The sequence below is a fragment of the Octopus bimaculoides genome, chromosome 6, assembly GCF_001194135.2.
Source record: "Octopus bimaculoides isolate UCB-OBI-ISO-001 chromosome 6, ASM119413v2, whole genome shotgun sequence".
In the NCBI taxonomy this organism is placed as follows: Eukaryota; Metazoa; Mollusca; class Cephalopoda; order Octopoda; family Octopodidae; genus Octopus; species Octopus bimaculoides.
The window spans coordinates 3,953,812-3,965,232 of NC_068986.1; positions in this window are offsets into that span (position 1 = coordinate 3,953,812).

Below are 11,421 nucleotides of genomic sequence, written 5' to 3' on the forward strand. Positions count from 1 at the left end.
AAGCTGTGACACGAGGAGATATTGATAAATCGGGTATAGCTGATCATGTATGGAAAAATGGAAACCACCTCCCCCTGTGGGATGAAGTTAAAATAATAGACAGGGAACAACACTGGAAAATACGAAAACTAAAAGAAGCAGCACATATGCTAGGACACAACAACCTCCTAAGCAGACCGAGTGCAGATATGAATAGCATATGGGAACCGGTATTGAGGAAGGATAGAAAAATAATAGATTTATAAGCCTTAAAATTCACCCCCCTGATTGCCCACGGGCATATGGCGTAGTGGTTAAGAGCGCGGGCTACTAACCTCAAGGTTCCGAGTTCGATTCGCGGCAGCGACTTGATTAATAATAGTAATAGTACTAATAATAATAATATAATAATAGTAACATCGTTAGGAATGAGAACCCAGGTTCGAAATTTTCCTAAAACACCTGACGAAGGCTGGTGGGTATATCAGCCGAAACGTTGTGTTAACAACAAACAAGATGAGGACAAATATCCGTCAAATGTAAATAATTCCTCATCTCTTAAATATAGAACTGTATATATATATGCATATTTTTACTTTTATATACATATTATTTATATTTAAATCTTACTTTATATTTTTAAATTGCATATCTTTTTCTATTTTATGTTTATATATATTATTTATATTTAATTCTTATTTACGTTTGCAATTCACATATCATACTTTTCTTTCCTTTTTATGTATGAATGAGCTACTCCGCATCGGTCACCGGAGTGATATTTGATTCCTTTATAGAGTGTTGGAGTGTCGGTTTGGTGTCTGGAATGAGATAGTTTACCTTATGGGCAGGTAGAAGCTCTTTAACCTTGGTTGGTAATCTACCTAGGAGAAGGAAATCTCCGAAATAAAATCTGAGGCCTTGGAAGTTCTTGGTCTTGCCAATTTTCATGTCACTTTGAATGGATCCATAAGACACAGAAACCCTTCCTTCGGATAGAGCTGGATGGCGAACAAAAGTGTGGAGTGGAGTGAAAGCGTTTGAAGAGGCCAGGATAACGTATGTAAGACTCAAAAGAGATTTAAGGAAGAATGTTACGATCGAGAAGGTGAACGACAATGACTTTTTCGTGTGCACAGTTTGTGGTAGACCATGCCTTTCTTTTGCTGGGCTCAAATCTCATTTGCAAACCCATGGAAAACGAACCTCCACCAACGATTCTGCCTATGTCTGTGCACACCTTTGAATGCAGGGTATGCCAGAAGGTTAGCAAATCTGACGGAGGCCTCAAAATACATTTTAAGATCCACAAAGATCAGAACTTATCTGCAGCTCTTGGTGGTCCAAATCGGTTGTGCAGTCTATGTGGGTGTCTTTCCAGAACATTGTCTGGTTTAAAAAGCCACATCAGATGTGATGATGGTTCTCAGGTGTAGGTACAGGAGGGGGTCAAACTCTGCATAAGGAGTAGACAACCACCATGTATGTATGTATGTATGTATGTATGTATGTATGTATGTATGTTTGTATGTATGTATGTATGTATGTATGCGTGTATGTATGCGTGTATGTATGTATGTATGTATGTGTGTATGTATGTATGTTTGTACGTATGTATGTATGTACCCACACTTGTCTACGCGCATAGGTGCACCATGATCTATACACACGTAGACGTGGGTCGATTCATATGAAAAAGAAATTGAACAAAATGAAATACTTATAGAAAATATTGCATAGAATTCGAGAAGTGTTTTGAACGTCTTTCAATGATGGCAAGTGAATCAAACGTACTGTAGTCCGTTGTAGGATATAATATGACCACTTGCTTATCGGGAAATTTGTAGGTTCGATTTCTTTTAGATTCCTTTAAGTATTACCATTATAAGTATTTATATTCCGGTGTAATTAAGAAAGCAACTCGTAAATAAACGAAACCCTCGAATCCATCACTAGACACACACACACACACACACACACGCACATTTGGATATACTTGTATAGTGTAGGGTGGTGTAGAAATGTTATTTACCGGTTTTGTATGAGCAAAGAAATTTCGATTTCGGTTATAAAATATGGTTAAACCTCAAAAATGATGGCGACATTCGATATTAGTAAACGAAATAAATAAATAAATAAATTCATTAAAGCATAATTTCACTCTTTAATACTTTCCTTATTTAGTACACTTATGTTCTCTAAATATAGACATGTATGCTGTATGTCAGTAGTGTATGTCTGCCTTATAAGGAATGCATTTCATATTAAATTCCAGAATAATTTTTGCAGGGAACTGCAAATCAATGAATTAAATAAATAACAATTAATGAACATATTGTACACGTATAGTAATAAGAATATTTTCAAATACTTGAAACCACTTTGGCTCTTCTCTTCTCAAATTCTTTCAAGAAACTATCAGATAGCTCTTCTCGTGAACCATTTATCCGCTTTTATTTTTCATTGACATGATACCAAAGGGACTCTTTCGTTTATGTGTGTAAGCGAGGGTTAGTAGAATGGACAAACTAACCAGATGTATGTGATAATAACAATATTATATTCATATTTAAATATGGGAAGTAGTCATTAATACCGGAATCATTAAAGAACGAAAGTATTCGATAATAAAGTATTTCGTAATAAATTATTGAGAAACATAAATATTAATATTGTTATACTTGAGGATGGTCATATTTTGCCAGTTACATAATACAAAATACATAAACACAAACATTAATACTTCTTTTATTTATATTTTAAAACTCTTGCAGACATTATTATTTATTGTAGTGACAAGTTATAAATGGCTTCTTGGAGATCTTGAAAAATGATGGTAACGGTAAAAATTGTTCATCATAATATTCAGAAAAACGGGTAAGTTTATTTGCCGTGCAAAATGTAGATTATAACGTTTCGTTGTCAATGCTCTTTATTTGAGACTGAGGGAATGTGGGAAAATAAACCGAAACTGTTGGCTTGAATTAGAATGAAGGAATAAAGTAAAACAAGAAGAATGATGTGGAATGATGAAAGGCCAAGGAAACAATGCGAATGAGTAGAAGGGTCAGAAAGATAAACATGAAAGTAGACAGGCACAATGCAGCAAACGACATATAGAGCTACAGGTACTATGACAGATTAAAATAGTAGACAAGAATGTGGGCAGTAACAATACCTCAAAAAGACAGAGCTACAGCTACTACGCCAAATTAAATTAATTTGAGTTGGGCTGATGAAAACAAGAAAATGGATAGGAACAAAATCTTCAGAATCTCACACACATATATAGGGTGGTCCAAAAGTCACTGAGGGGTCGCAATCTTTGATAATTCTTTTAGTTTTTGAACTCTTGTTTTTCTTTTCGTGGATTTTAAAGACTAGGGCCTGGACATTAATTACGGAAAAAACATGGCACTCCACAATGCACCCAAGTGGTGAAATTACTCTATCAAAATCAGGGGCCAGTTATTCAAACCAAAAGAGCACCAAAGAGAATTGCAACCTATAACGTGTACACTATGGTGTTCAATTGCGTTGGATGAAATAATCGGATCTTATTTCCTTGAGGACGATGATGGGAATGCTATCACTGTGACTGGTGAGTGGTACAGATCTATGATCGAGAACTTTTTGTGCCCGGCGATTCAAAATAGGCGCCATGTGTGGTTCCAGTAAAATGAGGCAACTGCTTATACTGCAAGAGGGGCAACACTGTTGCTGAAGCAATATTTTGGAGAAAAATCATCTCTTGCTACTGTGATATCAACTGGCCATTGCGTTCCCCAGACTTGACCAGCCTTGACATGTGGAGATATCTCAAGGAGAAGGTCTATGTCAACAAACCAAAACCCTGGAGCAACTAAAGGAGAATATCACAATAAAAATCAGGAAACTTACAGCTGTCATGGAACATATTTTGAAAAGGGCACGGATGTGTGAAGCTGAAAATAGATGCCATTTAAAAGATGTTATGTTTCATACGTAATGCAGAGGTACGATGAAAAAGGACTAACAGAAATTAATCCCCATTATCCCTTTTATATTGAATTAAAATTTCATACATCTATTTGTAAAAGTAAGGGAGTTATTAACAATTAAAACCCCTCAGTAACTTTTGGGCCACACTGTACAAAGACTTGTGATAACTTAAAAATATTGTAAGTGGAGAGAAAGGTGGTAACATATATGGAAACACAACAACATGCATGCACATTTACAAGGATTCATATTTACACTCTTACATATAGGCATTCAAATACTTTTCGTCTCGCTTTCACTTCAAAAAATTAAAGGACTAACTGAATTGTCAGCGCGAGACGGCGACGTCATAATAAACAATATTTGAAATTTACCTTGTGTGAATATACAATATGTTTCGTAGTATGCTTCTTAGGAATAAAGTATCTTATTTGTCAAAGTTGAAACCACAGTAATGCTATAGAAAAAAATTGTGAAGTTACTGGAAAATTAAAGCAACCCACATTGGTTAAGCCACGTCATTATCGTTATTTTTATAATTTGACAAATAAAGTATTTGGTTTCTATCAAGAAGCTAGTACTAAACTGAAATGAAGAACAGTAGAACATCATTTGTTTCATTACCCAATAAATTCGCTGATACTGATGCAAACGTCACGTTTTGGCAGGGTTAATATGTTATGTTACGTTGTTCCACAACTGAATTCATGCCGATATTACTAATGGTAAATTTGGTATTTGAATATCTAACATATCAGATTATACCGAATACTTGCAAAGCAATACGAATTTACGATAATAATAAATAATAAAATACAAATAGCAAGTCTATTCCCTCCTCTCCTTAATACACGGGAGTGAGGTGGTCGAGGCCAATACACACAGCCGCACACAACCTAACCTCACATAACCTTACTTCATCCTTTACAAAGCCACCTGGTGGCCTCTCCCACCCCCTAACTTCCAACGGTCCAACCAGAATTCTGAACTACTCTTACTGTATAATATACAATAAATTAATCTATATTATGTGTTTTGTTATGCAAAGAAAATAAAATATGCATGCATAATTGTAATATATAAGCAATTTTTACGGACAGAAAATTAACAACGGATAGCTAATGATAAGAATAAATCCATTAGGAAACAACGAACATACAAAAATTTCCTGGAAATTGAGAAGTGGGTATACCCCATGGTTTCATGCGCCCTTCCACTTCTAGCACTGATTCAATCAGATTATAGTCCGCTGAATTCATAGAAAGTTACCAGATGATAATAACTATGAAACATTAATATGTAATACTACAACTCTGTGCAGCTAATTTTCATTTTAGAATACTGCTTGTGTTATAATTTCGGGTTTCGAATAAAACATTATGAGTCATCGAAAAGAAAGCTTTATAGTTTCTTTTTGAAGTATGAAAAGGTCAAATATCTTATAATAGATATTGGTATTATATTTCTTACTTCTAAACAGCTCACCACCTCTCTAAGTTGGCTGCCTACTGATACTGGATAACGATCGAAGTAGTTTTTGAGGGATAACTGAAAAATGTCAGTGACACAAGAAAAGAGAAAGTATTATCATTTTCGTACATGCAACTTTTTACACATTCCTTTATTTTTCAGAGAAATTTTGGGTTCGGGAAAAGAGCAAACTACAAAAGTGTATTTTCAAAAGCACAAAAGGGTTTATGAAAACCTTGGGATAAAAAAATAAAGACACGCCATTTTGTTGTAAGGTTTTATGAAGCACTACCAGCACATTTATTATCTAGTTTATATATTTGTTCTAGTTTATATATGTGTTGAAGGTCAAATATTTGTTCAGCACAATACCTATATAATATTATTTATTAGAATTAACTTTTAAAATATCTATTCTTAACAAAAGCAATGAATGTCACTGATGAACCATTAAGTTATTCTTTTATTCGGTTTACGAATACGTATGGCACTTAAGTAAGTCTCCTTTCACCATCGGTTCAAAGCCATTCAAGGTCTTTTATTTATTTCCATACATCAAGGATTGATAAACTATGTAGCGGTCCTGTATAGGAGTCATTTTCTCAATCTTTACAGCACCACTTCCTTAAACTGTTTAGGACATGGCAGCAAATTGATAACATTATTTATTCAATTTACGATCTTTTAATTAATATTGAACAAATTTGTTTGTGCAAGAGTTAGAGCAATTGTGTTAAGAGAAATATAGTGATAATAAAAAGAGGCAACATTCTTTTTTAACTTTTTAGTTTCTTATATCTATTGATAAAATATCAAACATCTGATTTCTAACATTGGCTCAAGACTATATGTTTTGCATGAGAGTGCAATCGATTGCTCCGACTCCAATAATTGATTCGTACTTATTTTATTGACCTGGAGAGAATGAAAGGCAAAAATTGATTCGTTAGAATTTTTACTGAAAACATAAATAAACAAGATAATTAAGGGTAACTCACCCACATACATATCAGAAACCGTTGCTTATTCGGAGTATCCAAATGCTCCTAAACCTATTTCGAAGTACTCAAAATATTTAGTTTCGAAAGTGTTGGTGAGCAACAGACGTATCAGCACACCCATGAATATATTTGATGTTAGACTATGCGAAAAGTTTGCCACATGAAGGAAGTTCAAATAGTGTGACTGAACGACTGCTAATGTACTTGCTATTGTCAGTAGTCCAGCATTTAAAAGTTCTACGAAATCGAAGCCCATCTCCTTTTCAATCAACACATTTCTGACGTCTTTTCAATAGTTCAGTATATTCCTTGATTTGTAGCTGCTAATCCTGACTATTGTTAATTTCATGTTGTCCCAGGAAAGGATAACCTTCTTGCTCATCTTACGCCTGGATCGCTCTTTCATTTTTAATTCTTTTGAATTCTTTTAGCCCTCCTCGATAATTTGTAAATTCTCTACTACATCTATTTGACCCTTATTGCAGTAAAACGATGGAGTGGTACTGCCAATATTTTTTTATACCGTTCTTCCAAGTTTCGGGAAAACTGGCCTTTTTGACATACCTTGCACCCAAATGTTTTACTTCTGTATGTATATAGCACCTTCATTTCGTACTTTGTTATTTTTAAAAGACAAACAATGTTTTATGCTTTGTGGAAAAATAAATAGAATGATTGTGATGTTTGATACATTTACCAAAGAGGGGTAAATAGGAACCATACTCCCAAGCTAGAATTAATTTTATAGAAGTTAAATTTCCTTTTCTTTTACAACGATTGGAATTAAAATATTACTTTTAATTTGTGTGGTTAAAAATAGGCCACATTTTAGAAAGAGAGAAAGACAGACAAATAGACTGACAAAAACAGAAGTTATATATTCTTTTCTATTCTAGGCACAAGGCCCGAAATATTGGGGGAGGGGGTCAGTCGATTAGATCGACCCCAGTACGCAACTGGTACTTAATTTGTCAACCCCGAAAGGATGAAAAGCAAAGTCGACCTCGGCGAGCAGAGGATATATATTATATTATAGAATGTGGCATTCATCCTTTCTTTTGGTCATTTGTTTCGACTGTAAATTGGAATCGGGTTGCATTGTCAATTCGTTAAGATAAATCTCTTTCTTTATGGTGCTACCGCACTCGAAATAAAGATAGCGATTTTTCTTGATTAAGCACAACGATAATTTTTGTTGATGTAAAATGAAAGATTTGACCGATAGGATTGAGAGAGTTGATAGATTTCTTTAGATTAGGCACAATGCTAATTTGATACTTGTAATCGACTACTTGTTACTGGCGTTTATCTTATTGACTCTTAAAGGATGAGAGGTCAAATTGACTCTAGTAAGATTAGAACTCAATACAGCTATACAAGTGTGTGTGTGTGTGTGGGTGGGTGTAAGTATGCGTGTGTGTGCACGTGAGCATGTGTACGTATGTGCATGTGTGCACCATGTATACATGTCTGTGTGTATATATACATATAGACATATATATACATGTACGTATACCATATGCAGGTACATGCGTATATGTAAGCATGTGTGCACGCATGCGTGCGTGTGTGTAATATGCACACATACATACATACATACATACATACATATATATATATATATATATATATATATATATATATATATATATATATGGAGAGAGTGAGAGACGGACAGACATACAAACAGATTGAGGAAAAGAGAGAAAAAGCCTAAATACTCGCAGCCTTGCATAATTTTTATTATGTTTCAAAGTTTTTATTAACTTCCCGTCATGAATCAAAGCAGAATATTGCTATCATATTTTGTGATAATTAATTTTACGCCCACAGAATGATCTACGGCAGAGTCGACTGCGGTAGTAACGCTGAGAACAGTGACATTACATAACAAGTTCGATTTTTAAGCATTCAGCATGACGATCTATTGACCCAGTCGAAATATTAGAAGTGTATAGTATTTCTGAGAAAAGAGCTGTGGTGATAGCGGTCGATATGAAATGGAGTATATAGATTGTTTGTTCGATATACAGAAGGATGTAGCGTTTGGTCAGTTAAAGTTAGGATATGTCAGAAGGTATGATTGATAATTATGGGTATCGGAGAGAAGAGCAATAGAAACGAGTGTAAATGGCATTGGAGAAGGAAAGAGAGAAGTAAGCTGAAGGGAAATATAGGAAAAAGGAGGGCGAACGAAGTAGAAGATACAGATAAGGGTATGTTAGAGAAAGCTATCTATGCACACACACACACACACACGCACAAACACGCACGCTCACACACACGCACACACACACAAACACACACACACACACACACACACACACACACACACACACACACACACACACACACACACACACACACACACTAAGGTGGTGAGCTGGTAGAATCGTTAGCACGCCAAGCAAGAATTTTGTTCGTCTTTTTCTTTGAGTTCGAACTTCGTCGAGGTTGACTTTGCTTTTCATCCTTTCTGGGTCGATAAAATCTGTACGAATTGAACACTAGGTCGATGTAATCGACTTCGCCCTTCCCTGAAACTACTGGCTTTGTGCCAAAATTTGAAATTCATATCTACACACACACACTCACATACACACACATACAAAGTGTTGCCGTTACGAGCGTGTATGACTTTGTTGTGTGCACCACGCTTTCGCTAATTCTTTAGGCGCCTGTGTCGTCACGAGCAGACACCTGTACCCTCTCGGTGGCAGGACATCCAACATGACAAATGGAAGGAGAGAAGACTGCACTGAACCGGCAATAGTTAACTAGTTAACACATTGTTAACTAGACTGGTGCAACGTTAAATGAAAGCTGTTGCTGAAAGACACAACACATCACCAGGTCCAGGAATCGAACCTGACTTTATGGTTTGAGTCAATCATTCTAACCATCAGCACACTCACCTTCATATATTTGTGATGTACACTGCACATGAGTGTACGTGTGTATGAACACATACACACATACACGCCTCCGTATATACGTGTTTGCACACACACACACACACACACACACACACACACACACACACGTATAAGAGAAAGCAAAAGCTAGCGAGAAAGGGGGAAAAGCAAAGTAACTTATCAGTTAAAAGCTGATATATAAATACAAAAGATATACATACATATTAGATTTTAGCAGTAAGAAACAGGCGTAACTTGAAGTTAAATATAAATGGTTATTAATTTTGGCAAAAGACAAGCAGTTTTGTGAAGAGTGATTAGTGGATACCACTGATTCTAGTACTTGACTGATACTTTATTTTATCGACCCTGAATGGATGAAAGGCCATGCTCAAATTGTTCAGTCCTTATAGACACGATTGAGTCGACGCTCTATCCACTTGACAATACTAGCAGTTCTAATGGAAATTCCACGGTTATTTTGAAGACAGTTAAATGGTTTGAAGTTTAGAGAGAGCCATGAGATATATATTTACATATATACATACATATTATACATACACACACACACACACACACACACACACATATATATATATATATATATATGTATTAGTGTGTATTTGTGTGTATGTGTGTGTATGTATGTATATTTGCATACATACACTCATACCGAGGTACATAAATATATACATACATGCATATATATATATAAGAAGTATTTTAGCACTATTGTTCGACTATTAATTTATATACTAACATACACTTCAAAAATACTTTAAACACGCGCAGAGAGAAAGGGAGCTAATGATAAATGAGAGAACGAGATAACTAAAATCACAATGACGTCACAAACTACTACATTTCATATTGTTCCAGCTCCCTTTCTATCTTCGTATGACTTTCACCATCTCAACTTTCTTCCCTTTTGCTTGCATATCTATTTTAACGCCCACTCTTACTAAACCTCTCATTCTATAAATGCCCTATTTTACTTTCTTTGCATCTCTGTCTCTCAGTTCCTCTTCCGTTGAGTCCGAGTTAGCTTCATCTCTTTCTTTATCATTTTCATAAATAGCAGAATACACTCCTATGCTACCGAAACTCCACACTAAGAAAAAAAGTCTAGACTTCGCTAACAAACAAGTATGACTCTGTAGAAAGTACCATACCTTTGCTAATTGTTATAATAGGCTATGCTGTCGCGAGTGGACATAGACACTCTCTCGGCCTTCTCATCATTGACTCAACGGAACATGAAAACACTCAGCTGGATAGACATAAAGCAACGGGAAATGACGTACCATGCTCAAGGACACGACGTACCGCGACGTCCAGTTCAGAAATCGAATCCATGAGCTTATGTTCGTGAGACCAAAATACCGACCACAAATCTATGCGCTCTTATTACTGATAAAACACCAATAACTCACAAAATTAACATTCTATACAGCTGCAACAAACCAAATACCACAAACTGTACACAGTCATCGTCTTATACTGAAACATATAGCACCAGTCATACAGAGTATAGGACACATATTCAGTATATAACAAAATGACACAATTCACTTTGCACATACGTCTCACAACAGAAGAAATAATATAATTGCGAATGCACACAAGACTAAAAGCGAAAACGCGATAACATTGTGAAATTGATACCAACACGGATCTACATTCGAAAAGCACAATGCTGCATACCTCAGAAACATCGAGATGTACCACATAATGTAGTAGAAACTTACATAAAACTGTCGAAAACATGATGATAATAATAATAATAATAATAATAATAATAATAATAATAATAATAATAATGATGATGATGATGATGATAATGATAATAATAATAATAATAATAATAATAATAATAATAATAATAATAATAATAATAATAATAATAAGACACCGGGGAAGTTTAACGTGTGAGTACGATAAATCACTGCTCCGAAACTTATCCAAAAACATCGGAAATAAAGACATCGCATGGAGCCCAAAAATAGCTGACAAAGGGTTGGACTATATCCGAGTAAGTAATACTCATTGAAATTTATCTCTATTTTTCCAAATAT